At 49.8% G+C, this 19782-nt stretch overlaps 1 protein-coding gene across 3 annotated transcripts in view; it reads right to left on the reverse strand.

Moving 5' to 3' along the window:
* PPFIBP2 (PPFIA binding protein 2) overlaps positions 1 to 19782 on the reverse strand; it is a 155343-nt gene that overhangs the window by 121254 nt on the left and 14307 nt on the right. The gene's annotated exons all lie outside the window — the stretch shown is intronic.

A 19782-nucleotide genomic window follows, 5' to 3' on the forward strand; every position in this document is an offset into this window, starting at 1 on the left:
CCACCCTGGGGAAGGCTCGAGGCTCCCCTAGGGCTGCAGAAGGCACACAGCTAGCGAGGACTCCATCGGGCATGCCCTGCAGCCCTGGGTCACAGCAGGCATTTGCGGTCTTATACCTGCATCTGTCCCACTCCTGCGGTGCTCTCCTAGGGCAGGTGTGATGCAGGCTGAGAGGCCTCAGCTGCCACTTTCGCTTCTCATGGGGGCCAGTGGGCCCTGTCTAGGAAGGTTTCAGGCACACTGTTGTGGGGAGAGCACAGTCTCTCATTTTAGTCCTTCCTACTCCACCCAGGACCATTCAAGGCGCAGAATCCCATCTTCTCAGCATGGAAGAATGTCTCCAAAAATACACTGTCTAGCCATTTCTCTGATGCTGAGCCTCCCTTCTAATGAGAGAGGTGGCAGTTGGTTCCATCTCCAGACAACTCTGCCACTCAGCAAGGTCTTTAAGCTAAACTGTCTTCCTGCAGCCTCGTCTCATTTTTCTCACTTCCCACCCTCTCCCTGGGTGTCAGACAGAGACTTAGAAGAGCAGTTGTAATCCTGAGACTTAACTTGCATCTGTAAACTGGAGGCAGGTGCTACTGTTTGTCTGCTCATTCAGCAGAGCCCACATGTGTGCCCAATGGGCCTAAGTGCTGCAGAGAAGAGAGGCAGGGCTCCCAGATCCGAGGGTGGATAGAGCAGGTCAGGCAACAGGAGATCTGTTGCTCCTTTCCCCCATAGAGTTATATCTTCAGAGTGAAGAGAGGAACGTGAGCAACCACAGGAAAGTGGTTTGGAGAGGGTGTGGATAAGGATGTCAAGACCACAAAGAACCACGCTGAACGGCACTACCAGGCAGGAACAGTTAAATACCCTGGGTTCAAAGCTGGCTCTGTCATTTCCTCTGTGATCTCTGAACCTCAGTATCTTCTTCTGTAAAGTGGGGAGGATGACAGTACCAAACTCATAGGGTTGATGTCACAGTTAAATGAGTAATTAACACTTCATTAAAAATGCAGGCCTTGCATGTAGCAAGGGCTCAGTAAACACTGAGCCACCAGGGAAGCTCCAGTAAACATTAGCCATTTTTACACGACGTATTTGTACCAGGATAGTTCACAGGATGAGGGACTTTAAAGTGGGTCAGGTTTAGGGAGGGGGAACCTAGGTATGTCCAAGAGGCTGGCCCTGTGGGAGAGGTAGGCACAGCAAAGCAAGGTAAGCAAGTTGGAGGGGGGGAGGGGGGAGGGCTCTGAGTCACAGGGGCAAAGGCCAAAAAGAGTCAGAAATGTAAGAATCAGGGTGCAGTCAGCTCAGGGGAGTGAGAATGGGGGCTCGTGGAGGGGTGGGGAGCCTCCCTGGCACCTCAGGGCCGTGGCAGGCACCAGGCAGGCTGCACCAAGGAGCAGCCAGGTGGCTCAGAGCACACGCGGGTGTAGGTCTCAGGGTCTGAGTGGAAGTGAGGCTGGGAGGTGGGGGTTGGAGAAGAGGCAGCAGGAAAAGGGGAGGAGAGAAGAGGGCCGGTTTCAGCACCTTCACCTGCTTAGCCATACAGACAGTACAAGTGTGAAATCCATCCTACCCTCCAAGGCCTCCCCAGCCGCTCCCAGGAAGAAATCCAAAGTCCATACCGTGACCTGCGGAAGCAGCTTGGCAGGATCCGGCCGGGACAACCCTACAAGGCCCGCCCCACTGACCTCCCTGCTTTGGCAGCTTCAGGCACTGTCCACTCCCCCAGCACTCTGAGCGCCTCTGCCTCCCCTGAAACTGCACCTACCTTCCTCTGCCCTGAAATCACCTTCCCGGATCTCTGCACGGCTGATCCAGCCTCATCCTTCAGGCCTCAAGAAACGCCTTCCTTGCACACCTGCATCTAAGGCAGCCCCTTGGCAGCACAGTGGTTCCAAAGCATCTTGTCCATCTATGCTTCCTTGCTGACTGGCCTTGCAAACCCTCTGCCTGGAAGCTGGCGAGCCTGTCTGCTTTGCTCACCCCTGTGTGCCCAGCAGAGTGACTGGCCCAAGGAAACTTAAGAGTAAATAGTTGTGAATAAATGATATATCCGTATGGCCAACACTGCCTAAATCCTGCTGTGCTGGGCACTGGGGGTGGAGAGGATATTGCTGAATCAGAACTCAACCATATTCCCTCAGACCATGCAGTGTAGTGGAGAAGACAGAATTAGGAATAATTAGGATGCAATGTGAGGTATGCTGATAGAGGCTGGTATGCAGTTTCCCTGGTCCATAAGGGCTGAGGAGGCACTTTCTCAGCAGAGAAGGGTGATTCCAGGCACAGGGGGGGCAGTGTGTGAAAGGGAAAGTGAAGTCGCTCAGTTGTGCCCGACTCTTTGCGACCCCATGGACAGTAGCCTGCACCAAGCTCCTCCATCCACAGGATTTTCAGGGCAAGAGTACTGGAGTGGGTTGCTACTTCCTTCTCCAGGGAATCTTCCCAACCCAGGGATCGAACCCAGGTCTCTCGCATTGTAGACAGAGCCACCAGGGAAGTGTGAAAGGGAAGGAAGCGTGTAAAGACAAGATGTAGGTGGCAAATGCCAAAACGGTTGGCGAGATTATACAGGAGCACCCAGCTGCTCACTATGAGTCAAAGCCCTCCACAGGATTTACGTAAGCGTGACTAAGGCAGTTCAATAAGAGGAGCTTGGGAATCACACCCACAGCATCAGGGATCTGGATGCACGCTGGGCAGCTCAAGTGGCCTCAGATGTAAACTTGACAGAGATTTTTTAAGAGAAGGACCTTGTATTTCAGCAGACTGGCTCCACTGGGGGTCTTCGTCCTGGGGTGCAAGGTAAGAGGTCAGTTAGAAAGTGCCGAGCCCTTTAGGACACCTGCAACAGAAGGGCCATAAAAACAACCCACAGGCCCTCTGCCTAAGGATGTTTGTACTTGGCAAATGGCAAGTTGGGTGGACCCGTGGGAGCTGGCAAGAAGTGAAACATGAGTCAAAGATGTATCATCTTTACGGTCCAGAACCTGGGCCAGTAAGACTGGGAGTGCTCAGGAGCCGGAACCTGCTTTGGGCAACTGATGAGCTCAGTTCTGGGTCTAAGGTGATGGCAGGATGCAGGGAGAACAGGCTCTGCCAGCCCCTGTGAGAAGTCAGTGGTGTTGGGTACTGGGGGAAGTGCTGAAGGGCCAAACACACCACAGGAGTGATGTCTCCAGGCCCTTCTGTGAGCACGTACACTCTGACTGAACAGGGAAGCCATGATTCCGTTTGCCAACCATTCCCACTCTGGCAGCCTCAGCCATTTTCTCCCCTCACCAGTTTGGAGCTCCCCATCAGTAACGCACCCTGGGACAGTCCCTGCTCTCACGGAACTGGGGGTCTCAGAAGCAAACGTGTCATCTAGCTGAACTCAGTGTGTCTGTTCATCCCCACAGTGACACAGCGCCTCCCCAGGAACCTGGGTTCGTCGGGGATGTGGGGGTTAAGAGCACAGAGCATCAGCAGCTGCCTGCGAGGAGGACCCCGCAGAGAAGCAAGGTGAAGAGGGCGCACCAGGAAGAGGCAGCAACCCCAGGGCTGGGAAAGAGAGCAGGATCCAGGACAGCCCCCAAGCAGGTGTTGGAGGCTGGACAGCAGAGGAACTGATGGTGTGCCCTGAGGACTCGAAGGCAACCCCACAAGCCCAAGAAAGAGAGGTGCAGGCAGAGGAGGACACGGTGCTCTTAACACAGTCTACTGTCTAGTGACAGTAGTTAAATTGGCCAAAAGCAGTTTTCTTTCTCTCTGGACACGTGGACTATTAACAGAGCCCTGCATTTGACCCTGATGAGCAGGCGGTCTTCTCACACCAGGAAACTGGCTCACACCGAGCTGCAGAGATAAGGTAAGGAATGTTGTTCAAGGAAAGGTGTGGTCCATTGCTCATGCATCCTTCTCTTCCCCCACAGGCCTCTCTAGATGCTGTCATCCTCTTAGCTGTCATGGTGCCCAACGCTGGGCTCCCCTCAACAGACCCTCCCCTCTGCTACCAGCCAGGGAGGAAGCCACCCTGCAGCTGTGGGCCCAGCTGTGAAAGGTGCCAGAGTCAAGTGATCTGCACCACACAGATGCCTGTGGCACTGTGAACTTGAATAAGGGGCAGGGTTAGGTGAGCCACAATTAGCCACCCAATGCGTGGTGGCCTCTAAGGCAGTTACTTAGATATGGTATTAACTACCTTCGTGATGAGCAAAGGAGGATCAGAAGTAGGCAGGAACAGCTGACTAAGGTAAGGCTTGAGCAAGTAAATCTTAACTTGTCTCCATCCAGGCTGAAATGCAAGCTGCCATTCCATTTAGTAAGCCACTTTTCTCTCAGTAAAGGTGGTTAGAGATGCCAAGTGTTTTGGGCAGGCTCAGAGTGTCCCGGACGGAGGAATCAGAATAGGTCCTGGTCCCTCCAGGGTCTGCTGACTCCTCACAGCGGCAGCCAGACGTGCCCCAGCATCCCTGTACAAAGAAAGATCCGGGGAGGAACCCTCAGCCAAGAATCCACCACTACTGAACTCAGATTCATCTCAGACCTCTCCAGCCCTCAGTGGCCAACAGGTGGTAAAGAAGCATCACCACATACTTTGTGGTTTATCGCCACAAACTGGAGACTTTCCCCACAATTTACTGGTCATCCATAAACCACAGTGGCTGGCTCTTCAAATGGTCATTTAAAGGAATATCTGTTTTTATTCCTAAACTGAGGAGACGGCTTCTTAAAAGTATATGGGAAACTTCTATCTTTGGGATAATTGAGCAAGAAGCCATTTTTAGCATGAAAAAATAACAATAAAGATGGAGGATGATATACAAAGACAGTTGATGGCAGTGCCTACATTCTCTATCACATCCCATATCAACCAAGATTAACGTTCTTTTTAAAGGACAAATAAGAAAGAACGTAGGGTTTATAGCCTGACAGTCTTGAGTTAAAACCTGGGCTCTGCTGCAAGTCGACAGGGCCTTTAGGCAGATTACTTCTCCGAGCCTCAACTGTCTCATGTATAAAATCAGTATAAAACCGACACCATTGTTATGGGCAAAAGTAAACAAGAAACAGAGCTCAGAAAAATACAGGAGATTGAAGTCAAACATCTAATTTAGCTACCACTGAAACAATAGTAGAGGAATTTATTTTGAAAGACATAAGCCCACAAGGACATGGAGAATGTGATAAGAGACACAAGGGAGATGCCAGGGCAGTAGCTGTGCAGCAAGCAGGAAAGGGCAGGTGGTCCACGTGGGAGGGCTTCCAAAGCTCTGAAAGATTTCTTCAGTAATATGAAATTAAAGGGATATCTAATGCATCCAAACAGCTTTGGAAATTTATAAAGTTGAAGAATTTAATTCCATGATAAGAAAATGAGAACCAAGCAATGACAAAAGAACTCCGAGAAAACCAAAAAGTAAAAGTAATCTTAGTCCTTGCAACAAAACACCGCATACATGCGGATTTAACAGAAGCGGCACTGACAGGATGTGGGGATGGAAAAGTGCTCGTGAGTGATGGGAACAAGGTTGGAGACAGCTGATTCATCTTCCAGGGTGGGAATAAAGAAGTCACTAGATAATGACAACTGAATAAAGAATAAAGGAGCAGAACAAGCATTTTTTCTAGTAACATGGATAAAAATACTAAGAGTCTGAAGCGGCTCCATCTCAGGAAGAGCAATAGGGGTGTGTAGATGGGGAGACGGCCACTTTAACAAATCGTATACGGTTATTTGAGCCTTCACATTGTGCATACATATAGTAGTGATTTAAAAAAATCAGAAGAATTAAAAGAGATAATGTGTGTGGTGTGCCTGGCACAGAGTCGAGACTTGATTACTGGGTACTCATTTCTCCTTGTAGCTACTGTATATCAGGCAAGTGTCAGTAGCTGCCTGCTAAGAGTTTATCCAACACTCTCTCACTTAATCCCCACGTGCCACTTAGGAACTATTCTCCCCCTTTACAGACAGATAAAGCAAAGTGCTTGAGGATTCGCCCTGTTTTTCCTCCCTTCCTTCCACTTTTCCTTTGAGGCAGGAACCCACCTAGTAGAGGGCTTTGAGCACAGGAGGGTCTAACTTACCTTTCAAAAGGATTATTTTGGCTGCTGCTTGAACTGGGGGTAGGGGGGTGAAGGGGTGGGGAGGGGTGCAGCAGTGAACACAAGAAAACCAGGCAAGAGATAAAGGTAGCTTGGACCAGAATGCTTGTGGTAGATGTTCTGATCCTTAATACATGTCGAGGACAAAGCTTGTAAGCTCTACTGATAGGGTGGGTGTGGGCAGGAGAAAGTGAAACCCCAGGCTTTTGCCCTGAGCTTCTGGGAGAGTGGGGAGAACTGTGGGAACAACAACGCTGGAGAGGGTGGGGTGGGAAGGGTGTGAAATTAGGAGGTTGGTTTTGGAAATATTCAGTTTAAGATGCCCAGGGACACCTAGAGAGAGATGCTGAGTATAGTAGCCATTTGGAAATTCAAGATATTTGGAGAAATCTGGACTGGAGATATTCTGGGAACCGTTTGCATAAAGGCAGTATTTAAACAACCGCAGGAAGTAACTTAAAAAGTAGTGTAAGACCAAAAAAAAAAAAAAAGAGGCTCCAGGACTCTTTGAAACACTCCAAATGTGCAGTCAGGGAGGAGAATCAATGAAAGGGACGGAGGAGGAACAGCCAGGAGAACTGAGACAGGGGTGCACTATAAACCATGTGAAAAGTTCGCGGCGGAGGACAAAACCAGGGGTGCCACGTGTTGCTGAGTCAGCCCAGAGGCCATCTTCTCTCCAGAGACTCGCTGGGGGTGACCTCACCTGCTTCACAACCTCACCTGCCCCGGCCTTACCGCACCCTGGACGGCAAGAGCCTGACTGACTGCCCTGCCCCTAGACAGCCTCTCCACTCGCCCTGCACTGAAGGCTCACTGACTCAACGCTCCTCAAACCTTCGTGTTTGTTAGAAGCACCTAGAAAGTTAATGGGGCAAGAGGCTCAGGTGATCCTGAGACTGACCAAAGTTGATGCAATGCAAACACAGCTCCCAACCGGGCACTCAACTGCTTGTGGAGAGTTTCAGGGGCCCACCACCAGCCAGGGTAGAATTATGCTTCTTACCAAGTTGATTCAACCTACATGAGCTGCAACTCTACGTGTCCATCATAGTATAGTATAGTGAAGTCACTCAGTTGTGTCCGATTCTTTGTGACCCCATGGACTGTAGCCTACCAGGCTTCTCCATCCATGGGATTCTCCAGGCAAGAATACTGGAGTGGGTTACCGTTTCCTTCTCCAGGGGATCTTCCCAACCCAGGGACTGAACCCGGGTCTCCCACATTGGAGGCAGACGCTTTAACCTCTGAGCCACCAGGGAAGCCCATGTCCATCTTACACCATGGCAAACCTCAACCCCATTCCAACCAATGTCTTACTATCAGCAGGCAGATTCTAAGCATTAACTGTCTGAATCCAGGAGCTTTCCAGCTTTTATGCCCATGCTGGCTAACTTTCCATCTTCTCTTTGAGCCAACTCTTCCAGAAAACCCTGTGTACAGTCAGGTCACTTGAGATGGCTGTTCTCTTGCTCTCTGTACATCCTCTGCCCAACCAGTGCCTGCTTCACCCTTATCTTAAGTACATGACTGACCTTCCTGCATACTTGCCCCAGGCCCCAGCTTATCAAAGGGATGGTGAGGGGCGTGTCCCTCTAGTGGTTTCCCGGTAACTAATGAGCCCACCTGACATCAATTCCCCCTATAATTAGTAATCTCTCTTTCTCCCGGGAGCAAAGACTGCCACCATGTCCTGCCTGCTGTCTGCTGTACAGGGTAGGGAGTTGCTCCAGGACCTTGCTTCAGACATGTAAGCCACTCCATTAAACTACGCATGTTTGTATCTCTGTTGACGACTCTGGGCTCGCTCTTCGGTCTTGAAGCTGGGCAAGAACAGGCCTTAGAGGCTTACAGAATGCACCATGTTTAACCTGCTCACCTAAATGTGGTCACCCCATCTTTGATCTTGCAGGAAAAGGCTGAGAGCAGCTGTGCGCAGCCATCTCCCCACAACCCTTACATGCGACTGGGCCCCTGAGAGCATCCCCCCTCCTGGCCTGGGAAATCCCATGGACAGCTGAGCCTGGAGGACTATAGTCCACGGGGTTGCAAAGAGTCGGACACGACTTAGCAACTGAACAACAAACATAAAACAGAGGGAAACTAAAGCCTGGGAGTTGTGGGGGCTTGGAGGAGGAGTGGCAGCAGGTGGCCCACCCCTTTCCCCACACTGACACCCACCTCCCCCCTTCTTGGCCTCACACTCAGCAGGCCCCAATACATAGGGTCTTTCCCAAACCGCCTCAGTCATGCCACCACAGTCTCCAAGCCACAAACCTGGGGGTCATCCCTAGCTTTCCTGCCCCTCACCCACATCCGGTTGGTTACCATGTCCAGTAAAGTCTCCTTCCTCACCCACTCTCTGATCTGTCCTCTCATCCTCACCTGTCTGGCCTCAGGCCACATCATCTCCCATCAGAATGGCTGCACTGGCTTCCTGGCTGCTTTTCCTGCCTGCAGGAAAACCCACGCCCCACTCATCCTCCACACTGGGTCTTGCACAAATATAACCATAGTACCTCAGCTCTTGTACAATAATTCACCTGCTTCCTGTCACCCAGGAAACCATCCAGAGAGGAAGTTAAGGACCCAGGAGATAGTCAAGAGTGTGTGCTCTGTAGCCAGGCTTCCACTTGAAGCCACTTTTTTCCCATCACGGGCCAGACCTTGGACAAGTTCCTAACATGCTGAGCTTATTTCCCTATTATAAAAGGTAGGTGGAAACATACATGTGGTAGGAGTCTGGACATTCCATGAGACAATGCATGTGGAAGCCCTCTGCATATAACTGAGTGAGAGTGTACAACCACAGCAGTTAAAATTCCTTAGATACAACAGCCAAACTAGTTTTACCCCCACTGCTTTTACTCTAAGGCCTGCTCAGGATGCAATGTTTTTGGCCAAGATCCCCTTCCCACCTGCTCCATTCCCTCTCCTCTTTCAAGGCCCAATTCCAGCATCACTGATTCCAGGATCCTCTCCTTCCCCCAGATAGAAGTGACTGCCCAGGCTCGGTCCCTCTCTCCATGCTCATGCCAGACTCCCTCATAGAACCCTCTAGAGCACTAGCCATGTGGGGTCCTTTGTCTGAGTAGCAGCTCCTAGTGGGCAGAGCTGTGTTTCTGGGCCCAGAGGGGCCCAGCACCTGGCCCATAGCAGCCAGTCAGCTAACTGGTTAGATGGATGAAGAGAACCACACATCTGTCTGAGGAAGGCAGCTGGAGGCTGACCAGGAGAAAAATTCCTTTCTGTCTGTGTATCAGTGAAACAAGTTGTCTCCTTCCAAAATACAGCTGGACAGGGACAGGATAGACATTCCCATTCCAGAAGGGAGAAAATGGAAAAAATAAAGGTCACTAGTTTTGACTGGCGGAGAAAGCAATGGCAACTCACTCCAGTACTCTTGCCTGGAAAATCCCATGGTTGGAGGAGCATGGTAGGCTGCAGTCCATTGGGTCGCTAGGAGTCAGACACGACTGAGCAACTTCACCTTCACTTTTCACTTTCATGCATTGGAGAAGGAAATGACAACCCACTCCAGTGTTCTTGCCTGGAGAATCCCAGGGATGGGGGAGCTTGGTGGGCTGCCGCCTATGGGATCACAAAGAGTAGAACACCACTGAAGCAGCTTAGCAGCAGCAGCAGCAGTCTTGACTGGAAGCTGAGAGGCTACAGGATGGCAGGCAAGTCTGCATACGGGACCCTGAGGCTGGCTGAGGTCCTGTCCAGCCTTGAGGTCTTTGTTCCCAAGGGGACGGGCCTGATGGTGCAGAAAAGCATCACACCTGGCTGCAGGACCATGCCAGGGCCCACAGACACCCACGCAGTATCAGGACCCAAGGACAAGGCCACGGCCATTATTTTTCCACCAGGACAGAGGAGTCAGACACAGAGAGACATCCTGTCAGGACACTCCAGAGGAGTTAGAGCACGGTAGAGGGACCAGGATACTGAAAAAGCTACCATCAGAATTGGTGACTGCCTTTGAGTCTAATAAAAGCGAAGAGGCAGAGCCTTGATTTCCTTGGTCGGTGAATAGAAGCTTAAACAGCCTAAGAAAAACTGCACAGGAGAAAATAAAAGAATGCCACATAAGGTGAACAAGCACGTTTAACTTGTCCTTGTCTAATCATGGTATCAGTCACTCTAATAACAAGCATTTGTTTAAAGCTTTTGGCTTCAGAAATGTTTTTCACACACAAGGCTTCTCATTCCCACCTAAACATCCCAGATCAGACTTTTCAGATTAGTGAGACAGTTAAACTGAGCCCAGTGGATGCCAAGATCCATCAGACTCACCGAAGGATCCTAAACCTAGGTGCAGGCTGGAGGTGCCAGCTGACAGAAGTGGACGGATGCAATATTTCTTGCCTGGTGTCTTTTTCCTGCTGTACCAGGTTAGTGAGTTATGTGCACTGGGCATTCCCAGCCACTCCCTGTTGGGTGAGTTCCAAAAGATCCCTAAGAATATCTGCACTGGAGCCCAGCTCTGCTGAACCCACAGAAAGGAGTCCTTTTGCTTTCTGGCCCTTCCATTTAAAGCCCTGCCCAGCTCCTGTCACACGTCACTGCTCCTCCAGCAGCCTCCTTTGGCACGTCTGGACCCAGATGCTTCCACTTAGCATTTACCCAAAAAGCACTCACCCTTCTCACCAAACCACAGCCCTTTAAATAGGGTTGCATGATCCCAAACAGCTCTTCCACCAGTGTGCCATAGGGGATTCAGTCCCAAAGCTAAACATTATTCTCTGAAGAAAGGAATGAACAGCACCGGGGACTGAACCTCACCTCCGGACACCAGGGTCTGACTCCCCTTGGCTTAGCTGTTCCCCAGATGCAGGACTGGCATGCTTCTCTTCCTTGGAGTGGCAGGCTTCTTCAGAGAAGCGCCACCCCAAAGACAGGAGCATGAGACACCACAAGCCCCTCCCACAAGGAGGAGCCAGGGCCTGGCTGGGAAATGGGTGTGAGACACGCGAGGGTATCAGGCTCACACCCAGACAGCACAGCAGGCCGTCCAGGCTAAGGGACGGGAGAGCCGACACTGAGTTTCCCTCAGTGCTTGTGCTTTACCTGCCTGACTGTCCTCACTTCCCATTTTCTGCTCTTGACCTTCCGCCCCCAAGCTGGTCTTTTTCCCCAAGTCAAGGATTTATTATTGTGTAAAAGAGGTCACAACAATCTCAGGGATCAAGGCCATGGGCCTTAAAGTGAGCCTGCCAATGAATGGCTTGGGCAGATCTCAAAGGACAAAGGATACAGGTGCTCCATCAAGGAGAGGGATTGGGAGACCAGGTGATGAGGCAGGAATCTGAGCTTTTGGGAGGAGTGGGATGGGGAGCTCTGTCCAGGGGGCAGAGCATCACCAAGCCCCCTCATCAGTTTGCTCCTCAACACTGTGCTTATGACAAGTACATCTATATCCTCACTACAGCCACCCAGAGAAGTTGGGATGGGAGGTTCTTCTTCATGCCGAGAGTCTCAGAAGAGCCTGTCTGAGGGTGACCCCCTCAAGGCTAGGATGTGAAGGACCAGCCCAGACAACAAATATCTCCCCAACGGGAAGACGTAACTGAGACCGTGGTGAGCCCCACGGCTGGCCAGCCACCATCCATCAAATGATGGCAGTTCCCACCACGCTCGTGCAGTCTCCATCTAGCTGTAAAAGCCACCTGTCTGCAAGTTCACAGAGGGTTTCCTTCCTCCCTCTTACAGTGGCAACAGCCCCTGTAAATAGACTTTGTCATCATTATCTCATTTAATCTTCTTGGTAATAATATAGAATCCTGTGAGGGATGTAGTACAGTTATCAGCCCCACGAACAAAAGAGGCACCTGAGATACAAAGATATTAAAATAGTGCCAAGGCCACACAGCTGAAGCTCACCCACAAGGTCCTGTTTCTCACCTAAGTCCGCACCTGCTCTCCCAGCCACACTGCCCTATCCTGATTTGCTCAATGCAGTAAAGAGCTGGAAGATGGCAAAGTTGGTGTCCATGTCCAAACCAAAAGAGCTCAAACCACCTACAGACATGAGACTAATCACTGCGCTGCGATTCTTCACGGGGACTCTGCCCACTGCCCCCCTCCAACTGTTACAATTCAGTATCTTACCTGAGGAAAGACACACAGAAAACAGTTCTCATAAAAATGTATGACCCACCCCCCCCCAAATCAACGTATTATTTCTTTTGGATTATCTATTTAACGAATACTATTTCCCCCACTTTCATCAGTGAAACACTGTGGTAGATGCTATGAGAGGGAAAAAAAAAAAGTGAATTTAAGACTCTGTGATTTATCTCCCCCAGACCACGAATCTTTCATCTCTCATTCATGTCAATTAGACTATGAAGGCTTCGTGTAGAATTTGGCCTCTATCTGGGATCTGTGAGCCAAAGCTAAGAAATTTTGTCTTTTGCCAACTTAGACTTCAGAAATTCATAAATTAATGGTCTAATTTTAAAGCAGCCATGGTATGCTTTTGTGAGAAGAAAAACATCATTTCCCTGAAATTCCCATCCTCTCTAAAATTAAGTTCAGATGGCAATTAACTGTGAAATGTCAATTCTCTGATGTCACTAGCTCAACAAGCAAGTTTGTATTAGTTTCAGACAAGTGGAACTGCAAAAATCAGCCATTTCCTGAGCATCTTATGGACAATGAGGTTCACCTTTTCATCCATTCACTCAAGCTGATCAACATCCTAGGGGAACCTCCTGGGTGCCTGGCACCATGGAGAACCTGGGGATTTCCAGGGAGAAAAACAGACAGACAGACACACACACACAAAGTAACAACACAGCAGGAGGTGTGCTCCTAGGAGCGGGAAGTTCAGCAGACTCAGAGCAGGGCAGCAGCAGGAGGAAGGACGGACCAGAGCAGTGTGGGAAATCCTAGAAGGCTTCATGGAGGAAGTGAGATTTCTCCAAGTGGACTGCAGGCATTGGTGCAAATACACTGCAAGACTAAAAAGCATACCCTCAAGGTATGGGGAGGGGTGGGTATACAGAGAGCTCCGTGTGGCCAGAGAACAACTGGGAAAGAGTGGCAGCAAGTGAGCCCAGGACTAGCCTGTGAAGGGCCTCTCACAGGATCTCACCCTTAGAACTTGACTTTATCCATCAGACACGGGGAACCACTGACAGGAGCTACCTAGAAGCTGCCTGTTCTTCTCCAGCAATAACGCAGAAGCAAGCAAGGAAAGGAGTACACCAAGACTGTATATTGCAATCCTGCTTATTTAACTCATATGCAGAGTACATCATGCAAAATGCCAGGCTGGATGAAGCACAAGCAGGAATCAAGAATGCTGGGAGAAATATCAATAACCTCAGATATGCAGATGATACCACCCTAAATGGCAGAAAGCGAAGAGGAACTAAAGAGCCTCTTGATGAAAGTGAAAAAGCTAGCTTAAAACTCAACATTAAAAAAACGAAGATCATGGCATATGGTCCCATCACTTCATGGCAAATAGATGGGGAAACAATTGAAACAGTGACAGATTTTATTTTCTTGGGCTCCAACATCACTGCAGATGGTAACTGCAGCCGTGAAATTAAAAGACACTTGCTCCTTGGGAGAAAAGCTATGACAAACCTAGAGAGTGTATTAAAAAGCAGAGACAATCATTTTGCTGACAAAGGTGAGTATAGTCAAAGCTATGGTTTTTCCAGTAGTCATGTACGGCTGTAAGAGCTGGACCATAAAGCAGACTTGGCACTGAAGAACTGATGCTTTCGAATTATGGTGCTGGAAAAGACTCTTGAAAGTCCCTTGGGCAGCAAGGAAATCATCAAAGCAGTCAATCCTAAAGGAAATCAACCCTGAATATTCACTGGAAGGACTGACGCTGAAGCTGAAGCTCCAGTACTTTGACCACCTGATGCGAAGGGCCAACTCATTGGAAAAGACCCTAATGCTGGGAAAGATTGAGGGCAGGAGGAGAAGCAAATGACAGAGGATGAGATGGTTGGATGGCATTACCGACTTAATGGATATAAACTTGAACGAGCCCCGGGAGATAGTGAAGGACAGGGAAGCCTGGTGTGCTGCAGTCCATGCGGTCACAAAGTGCCGGGAGCCAGCGTGAGGAATCCCGCCCGAGGCAATGGTCATGAGGAAGGAAGCCAGACAAAACGCAAAGGCGTGATCTAGCTTCAGGGGTTCCCCCTGAGTTTTCCTAAACATCTACCCCCAAAAAACCAGAGTCTGCCTGCATACCACCACTACTCTCTGGAAAGAGTTAACTCAGGGCTGCAGTTAACAGCCTCCTGCAAAAGGAGTGTCTCAGCTCAAACTCCTCTGATGGCTCTCTAACTTGCCTGACAGTTAGAGACTTTTACAATTTGTGGATTGTTTACAGCCCCTCAACCACAAGAGGCACAAAGCTTAAAGCATCTTAAGATACAGAGCCTTTTCTAAGAGCTAAAAATCATACTGGTGATGGGTTTTCCCTGTTGACTCAATGACTGCTGCCAGGCCTCCATATTCTTTATCTTTTAGACATCTGAAGGATATTAATCAATGTAATAGGGATATAGAAATAGGAATGTAGTAGTTTTGACGTTAGCAACACTAGACTTTTGAGTTAATTACTTTTCTTTGTTATAAATCACTGTACTCCTTTTACTTGTTACAAATTGTTGTATCTTTGCTATGTAAGAATGTAACTTTATTTAGTGCTTTCTGAGAGTGGCACCAGACTTTAGGAAGATCAACACAAATAAGTCTTCTGGTTGACAAACCCTTATCAGAAAAGGGCTGTAAAATGTTAATTGGCCCTCTGGCTAGAAGATGATGTAAATCACCTAAGACTTGTGTATACAATAAGGTATGCAAAGAGTAAGCCTGGTTTTGATGAGTCAGAGCTGCTGATGCTGCATAATTTTGTATTACCCATTGATCTCTATGTACAATCAAAAAGGTATAAAAGGCCTTTCTAGACAATAGAGGCCGGGCCAGTCACTGGACTGGTTTCCCCCATGTCTCCTCTTTACTCTATTTTCTGGCTGAATTTCCATCTGGGGCGTGGAGGCTCACCATATCTACTTACTTGCCCTGGCTTCTAACATCCACGCGAGAGGGAGCCCAAGGTGGGGCACCCCCAACTATTCAAGAGGACACCAGTGGCCTAACGTAGATGGTGCAAGCTCCTTATCTGGAACTTTATTGGCTTTCCACGTAAACCAAGTTATTCAGCCTCTTTTCTCCACTAAATTTTCCTACTATACCACTTCTTCCTAATCTAATCTTATATTTCTAATTAAATAAATAAATAAGTTTTTCCTCGCCCATGCCGTCCCCGCTTCGAATTACCCTGGATCCACCAGGGCTGGACCCCAGCAACAAAGAGTCAGATACAACTGAGTGACTGAACAACAGCAACGAAAGCAAGGACCTGGGGGAAGGATCCTTCTCAGAGAAGCTCTCAGGGCTCCATGGAAGCCTCCACCCGGAGTAAACCAGCCTATGGCAGCCTGTTCCCTCCCCTTCCCCACCTCAGGAATCCTCCAACACTCTCCCCAACTTCTCTGACTCGCCTTCCCCTCTCACCACACCCTCATTCTGGACAGTGAGGATGGAGGCCTCTTACTGTGGGCCGTTTGCAGTCAGCATACAGGACCATCCCCTAAATCTCTGCCTGCCTCTCTCCTCCCACACCCTCAGCTGCACCAAACCTGCTCCACTGTTCACTCTGCCTCCCAGACATGCGGAGAGGGGGCAGGCAGGACAAGTCACGGTCAGAAAGGCAGAGTGAGCTGGAGAGCAGGTGTCTCCCCTTCCTCCCGCTCACTGACATGAACCCACGCATATAGCTCCATCAGACACTCTTGCACCCGATCTTTAACCTCAAACTTCCTTCCTCTCAGACTCCTCTTGAGCAAACGCCCATGCATCCTTAGAAACAGGATCCCTCAAGTCCCTTTCCACCTCTCAAACCTCCCCTGCACCCCCTCTGACCCCCTAATCTGTCACCCCTGAGGCCCAACCTCTTAATTATTCCCTCTCTGGGCTGAATCCTCATCTCTACCCTGCTTCTGCTCTTTCCTCCTAAACCCTACAGACATCAAAGCCTCTGCCACACTAAAACACTTCCTCGGGCCCGCATCCCACAGCTACCATTTCATCCTCCTCCGCTTCACTGCCAAAGAGCTCACCTCCCACTCCCTCCTTGATGAGATTTCCACTTTCACGCCTGAGGGGCTCTCTCACTCATCAGAGCTTTTTCAGTTCTTATTTCCCTGAGGGGCAGCACGTGCAGGGTGAGGTTAAAGCTCAAGCTGGAGACCCAGACTGCCTGGGTCAGAATACCGGCTCCCTCCCCTCATGGCTATGCACAAGTCCTAGGCTAGGACGCCTGCTCTCTGGGCCTCCGCTTCCTCATACAGAAGATGAGAATAATAAAAGTACTTTCTCAAAGGTGGTTGTGAAGGTTAAATGAGACCAGTGATCAGTCAGCATCAGCTGGGATCGCCCTCCTCGGCAAACCCCAGGGACGCTCCTCCTCTGGCATTTGGGGACAAGTGTTCTCGGGGTCCTTCCTTCACTGAATGCCCTGCACTTCAGCTACTCTCACTGCCTGGGTGAGAGGGCTGATTCTTGTTTCTTTCTATGGCTTCCCCCTGGACAGACCATATTCCATCTCCATGGTTATAACTCATATAACACTAGAATGTTCCTATAAGCTCCAGACTCAAATACCCAAAGACTCACCAGCTTTCTGGCTACATCTTAGCAGCCCCTGAGATTCAGCGTGATCGGAAACACTCAACATGATCCTGCCCCTATTTGAGAGCTCCAAGCCTCCTGGACAGCATACCCTGAACCTCTTGGGGTTCTCCCCTCCGCCTCCCATGCCTTCAAACAGAGGCCACATCCCTGGGCCTTGCTCTCTGAAGGGTGCACTTCTCCATCTCAAACTTTCCACTCCAGCTGGCCCAGCTGGGGTTCAGGTATTCAGAACTAGACACTGAAGGGATTCCTCTCACCTGAGCAGTACATGGCCTCTCCCATGGCAGTCCAAGCTCAGAAGTCTGGCATCCAAGCCTGATCCCAAATTATCCTAGACATAGGACAGTAATAATAATGGCTGCCATTTGTTGAGCACTCACCCTGCTTTGACTTAAGCAAGTATATGTTATTTCTTATCTCAATAGTCAGAACTGTTACTATCCAATTTTTATAGACAAAGAAACTGAAGCTTAGAGACACTAACCACCACGGTAGAATCACACAACCAGGGAGTAGATGAGATGGGATGTGAACCCAGGCAGTCTGGTCCCAGGGTCATTTTCTTTTTTTTTGGCCGTGCCCTGTGGCATGCAGGATCTCAGTTCCCCAGCCAGGGATTGAACCCACACCCCCTGCAGTGGAAGCGCAGAGTCCTATCACTGGACTGCCAGAGAGTTCCCACCAAGGTCATGCTCTTAATCATTCTGCAGCACTTCCTCTCCAGCCTGGTCACTTCCAACCACATTTTTCTGAATTCCTGATACTCCAGCCCCAGGAGAGCACTCTCATTTTGCCATGCCCTTTCATGTTGTTCCCTCAAGCTAAAGGTCCTTTCTCCCGTCTGTCCAACAGGACTAATTTTATAAGGTCCAGATGATTCTCCTTCCTCTAAGATAGCATTCCCACCACTACCTGTGCAAGAGGACGTCTGCTGAGACCCAGAGCACATGCTCACACCTTCATTCCATTTCGTGTTGCCATGGGGACAGCCAGTGGGAGGACCGTGCCAGTCTATCTTTCCTGATCATTTTCACTGAGGGCAACTGAGTATCTGGTTGGTGGGAATGCGAGAGGGAACTGAGCCATGCAGCCCAGGCTTATCCTTCCCTCTGTTTCCGGGGCCGCCTTGCCAGAGGGAAGTGGTCCACATGCTGCGGAGCTACTAAGCCCGTGTGCCACAACTACTGAAATCCATGTGCCCTAGAGCCTGCACTTCGCAATGAAGAGTCGCTCCCACACTGCCACCACACAGCAACAAAGACCCAGCACAGCCAAAAATTAACAGATGAATAAACTTACATTAAAAAACAAAAGGATACACCGAGTACTATTAGCCACATTCTCTAAACACCTTTATTAGTCCTGGAACTGATATCTTGGTCTCCACTTGTCTGACTCTTGGTCTTATTTTTCAATTAATGCCAAACTCAGAGGGCATTTAAGTGGTACACTTACCACACACCCCTCCCCCCTGACAACCAGGGTCACTTTCAGTGAAGGATGAAGCAACAGTACCAACAGAAGCACTGGTCAGGGTTGGTCTGTGGCACAGATATACCATCTCTGGGGGTACAAGCAGTGATCACTACAAGGCAGCCTCATGGCAGCCTGGGGTGACATGCCCCCATCCACAGGGTGCCTTCTCTCTGGGAGCCTGGCTCCCCAGCCACCTGTGGATGACCTTGTAATTCACTTTCCCAGCTGTGGTCACGCCAGAAAGGTGGGAAAACAGGCATTTGTAGTAGCCGCTGGATGACATCGGCCAAAGCAAATAAGTCTGTTGGCGTCTGGTTTATAGCCCAGGCCTGTCAGTCTGGTCAGCATGAATCAGACCCCAGGCCACAAGGAGCCTCCGATGGATGGAAGATGAGGGTGTCTGACCCAGCCCACGGACCTGCACATCATCCTCACCTCTGTCCTCTCCCCAGTCCACACCCACCTGTCCCCGGGGCAGACAGAACTCTATCTCACTGACAGGAGCCTCTGGGGCATGGGGGGGTTTCCTCAGCCCAGCACACACCCTTCAAAGGCAGCTACCCTCTGGGTTCCTCTCATGGCAGAGAAAATGGACACACACTCACACACGTGCACACAACTTTAGGCCCCGGGAAGAACAAATGGACATCAAGTCATTTCACCACCTGGACCTGATAGTAGACAGATTCAGAGACATGCTGCAATGCAGCCCCAGGTTGAATACTTTCAAAAGCCTTATCTCAAAGATCACCCCATAAAAAAACAGAACCAGTGAGAAGTTAGTGTTGAAGCTGGGTTTTGGGTTGGCAGATTCATTAAACTATTCCTTCCACTTGTATGTATGTTTGAGGCTTTTTTAAAAATAACACAAGTCTGCTTATTTCTTTAATCCACCACTTAGGGATCTAGACTTTTCCAGAGAGTGACACCAGATTCAGAGCCAACAGAACTGAGATATGAACCTAAGTTCCTGACAATGAAGATGGTGTTCCTTCTGCAGGGCCGTTCAGCCTCCCTGAAAGTCCTCACATCTAAGCAAACTCTCACCACCACTGTCCAGACCCTCACTGTTTCTCGTCTGGATTTCCAAAGCTGTTTCCCTCAACTTCCTGCCTCTAGTTCACCCTTCTTCAACTCATCTTTCCCAGAGAAGGCAGGGTAAGTTTCCCGAAGCTCCTGACATCCCTCCTCTGCTCTCAGCCCCTCATGGCTCTTCACTGTTTCAGAGCAAAGCTGCATGCTGTAGCTCTGCCATCAAAGTTCTCGGGAAAGAGCCACCTCCCCAGCTGCACTTCTCACCGTGCTCTCCATCACTTGCTGTTGTTTAGTCACTCAATCATGTCCAACTCTTTTGTGGCCCCATGGACTGTGGTCCATCCAACCAGCTCCTCTGTCCATTGGATTTTCCTGACAAGAATACTGGAGTGGGTTGCCATTTCCTTCTCCAGGGGATCCTCCCAGACCCAGGGATCAAACCTGCATCTC

The sequence above is a fragment of the Budorcas taxicolor genome, chromosome 15 (assembly GCF_023091745.1).
Source record: "Budorcas taxicolor isolate Tak-1 chromosome 15, Takin1.1, whole genome shotgun sequence".
Lineage (NCBI taxonomy): Eukaryota > Metazoa > Chordata > Mammalia > Artiodactyla > Bovidae > Budorcas > Budorcas taxicolor.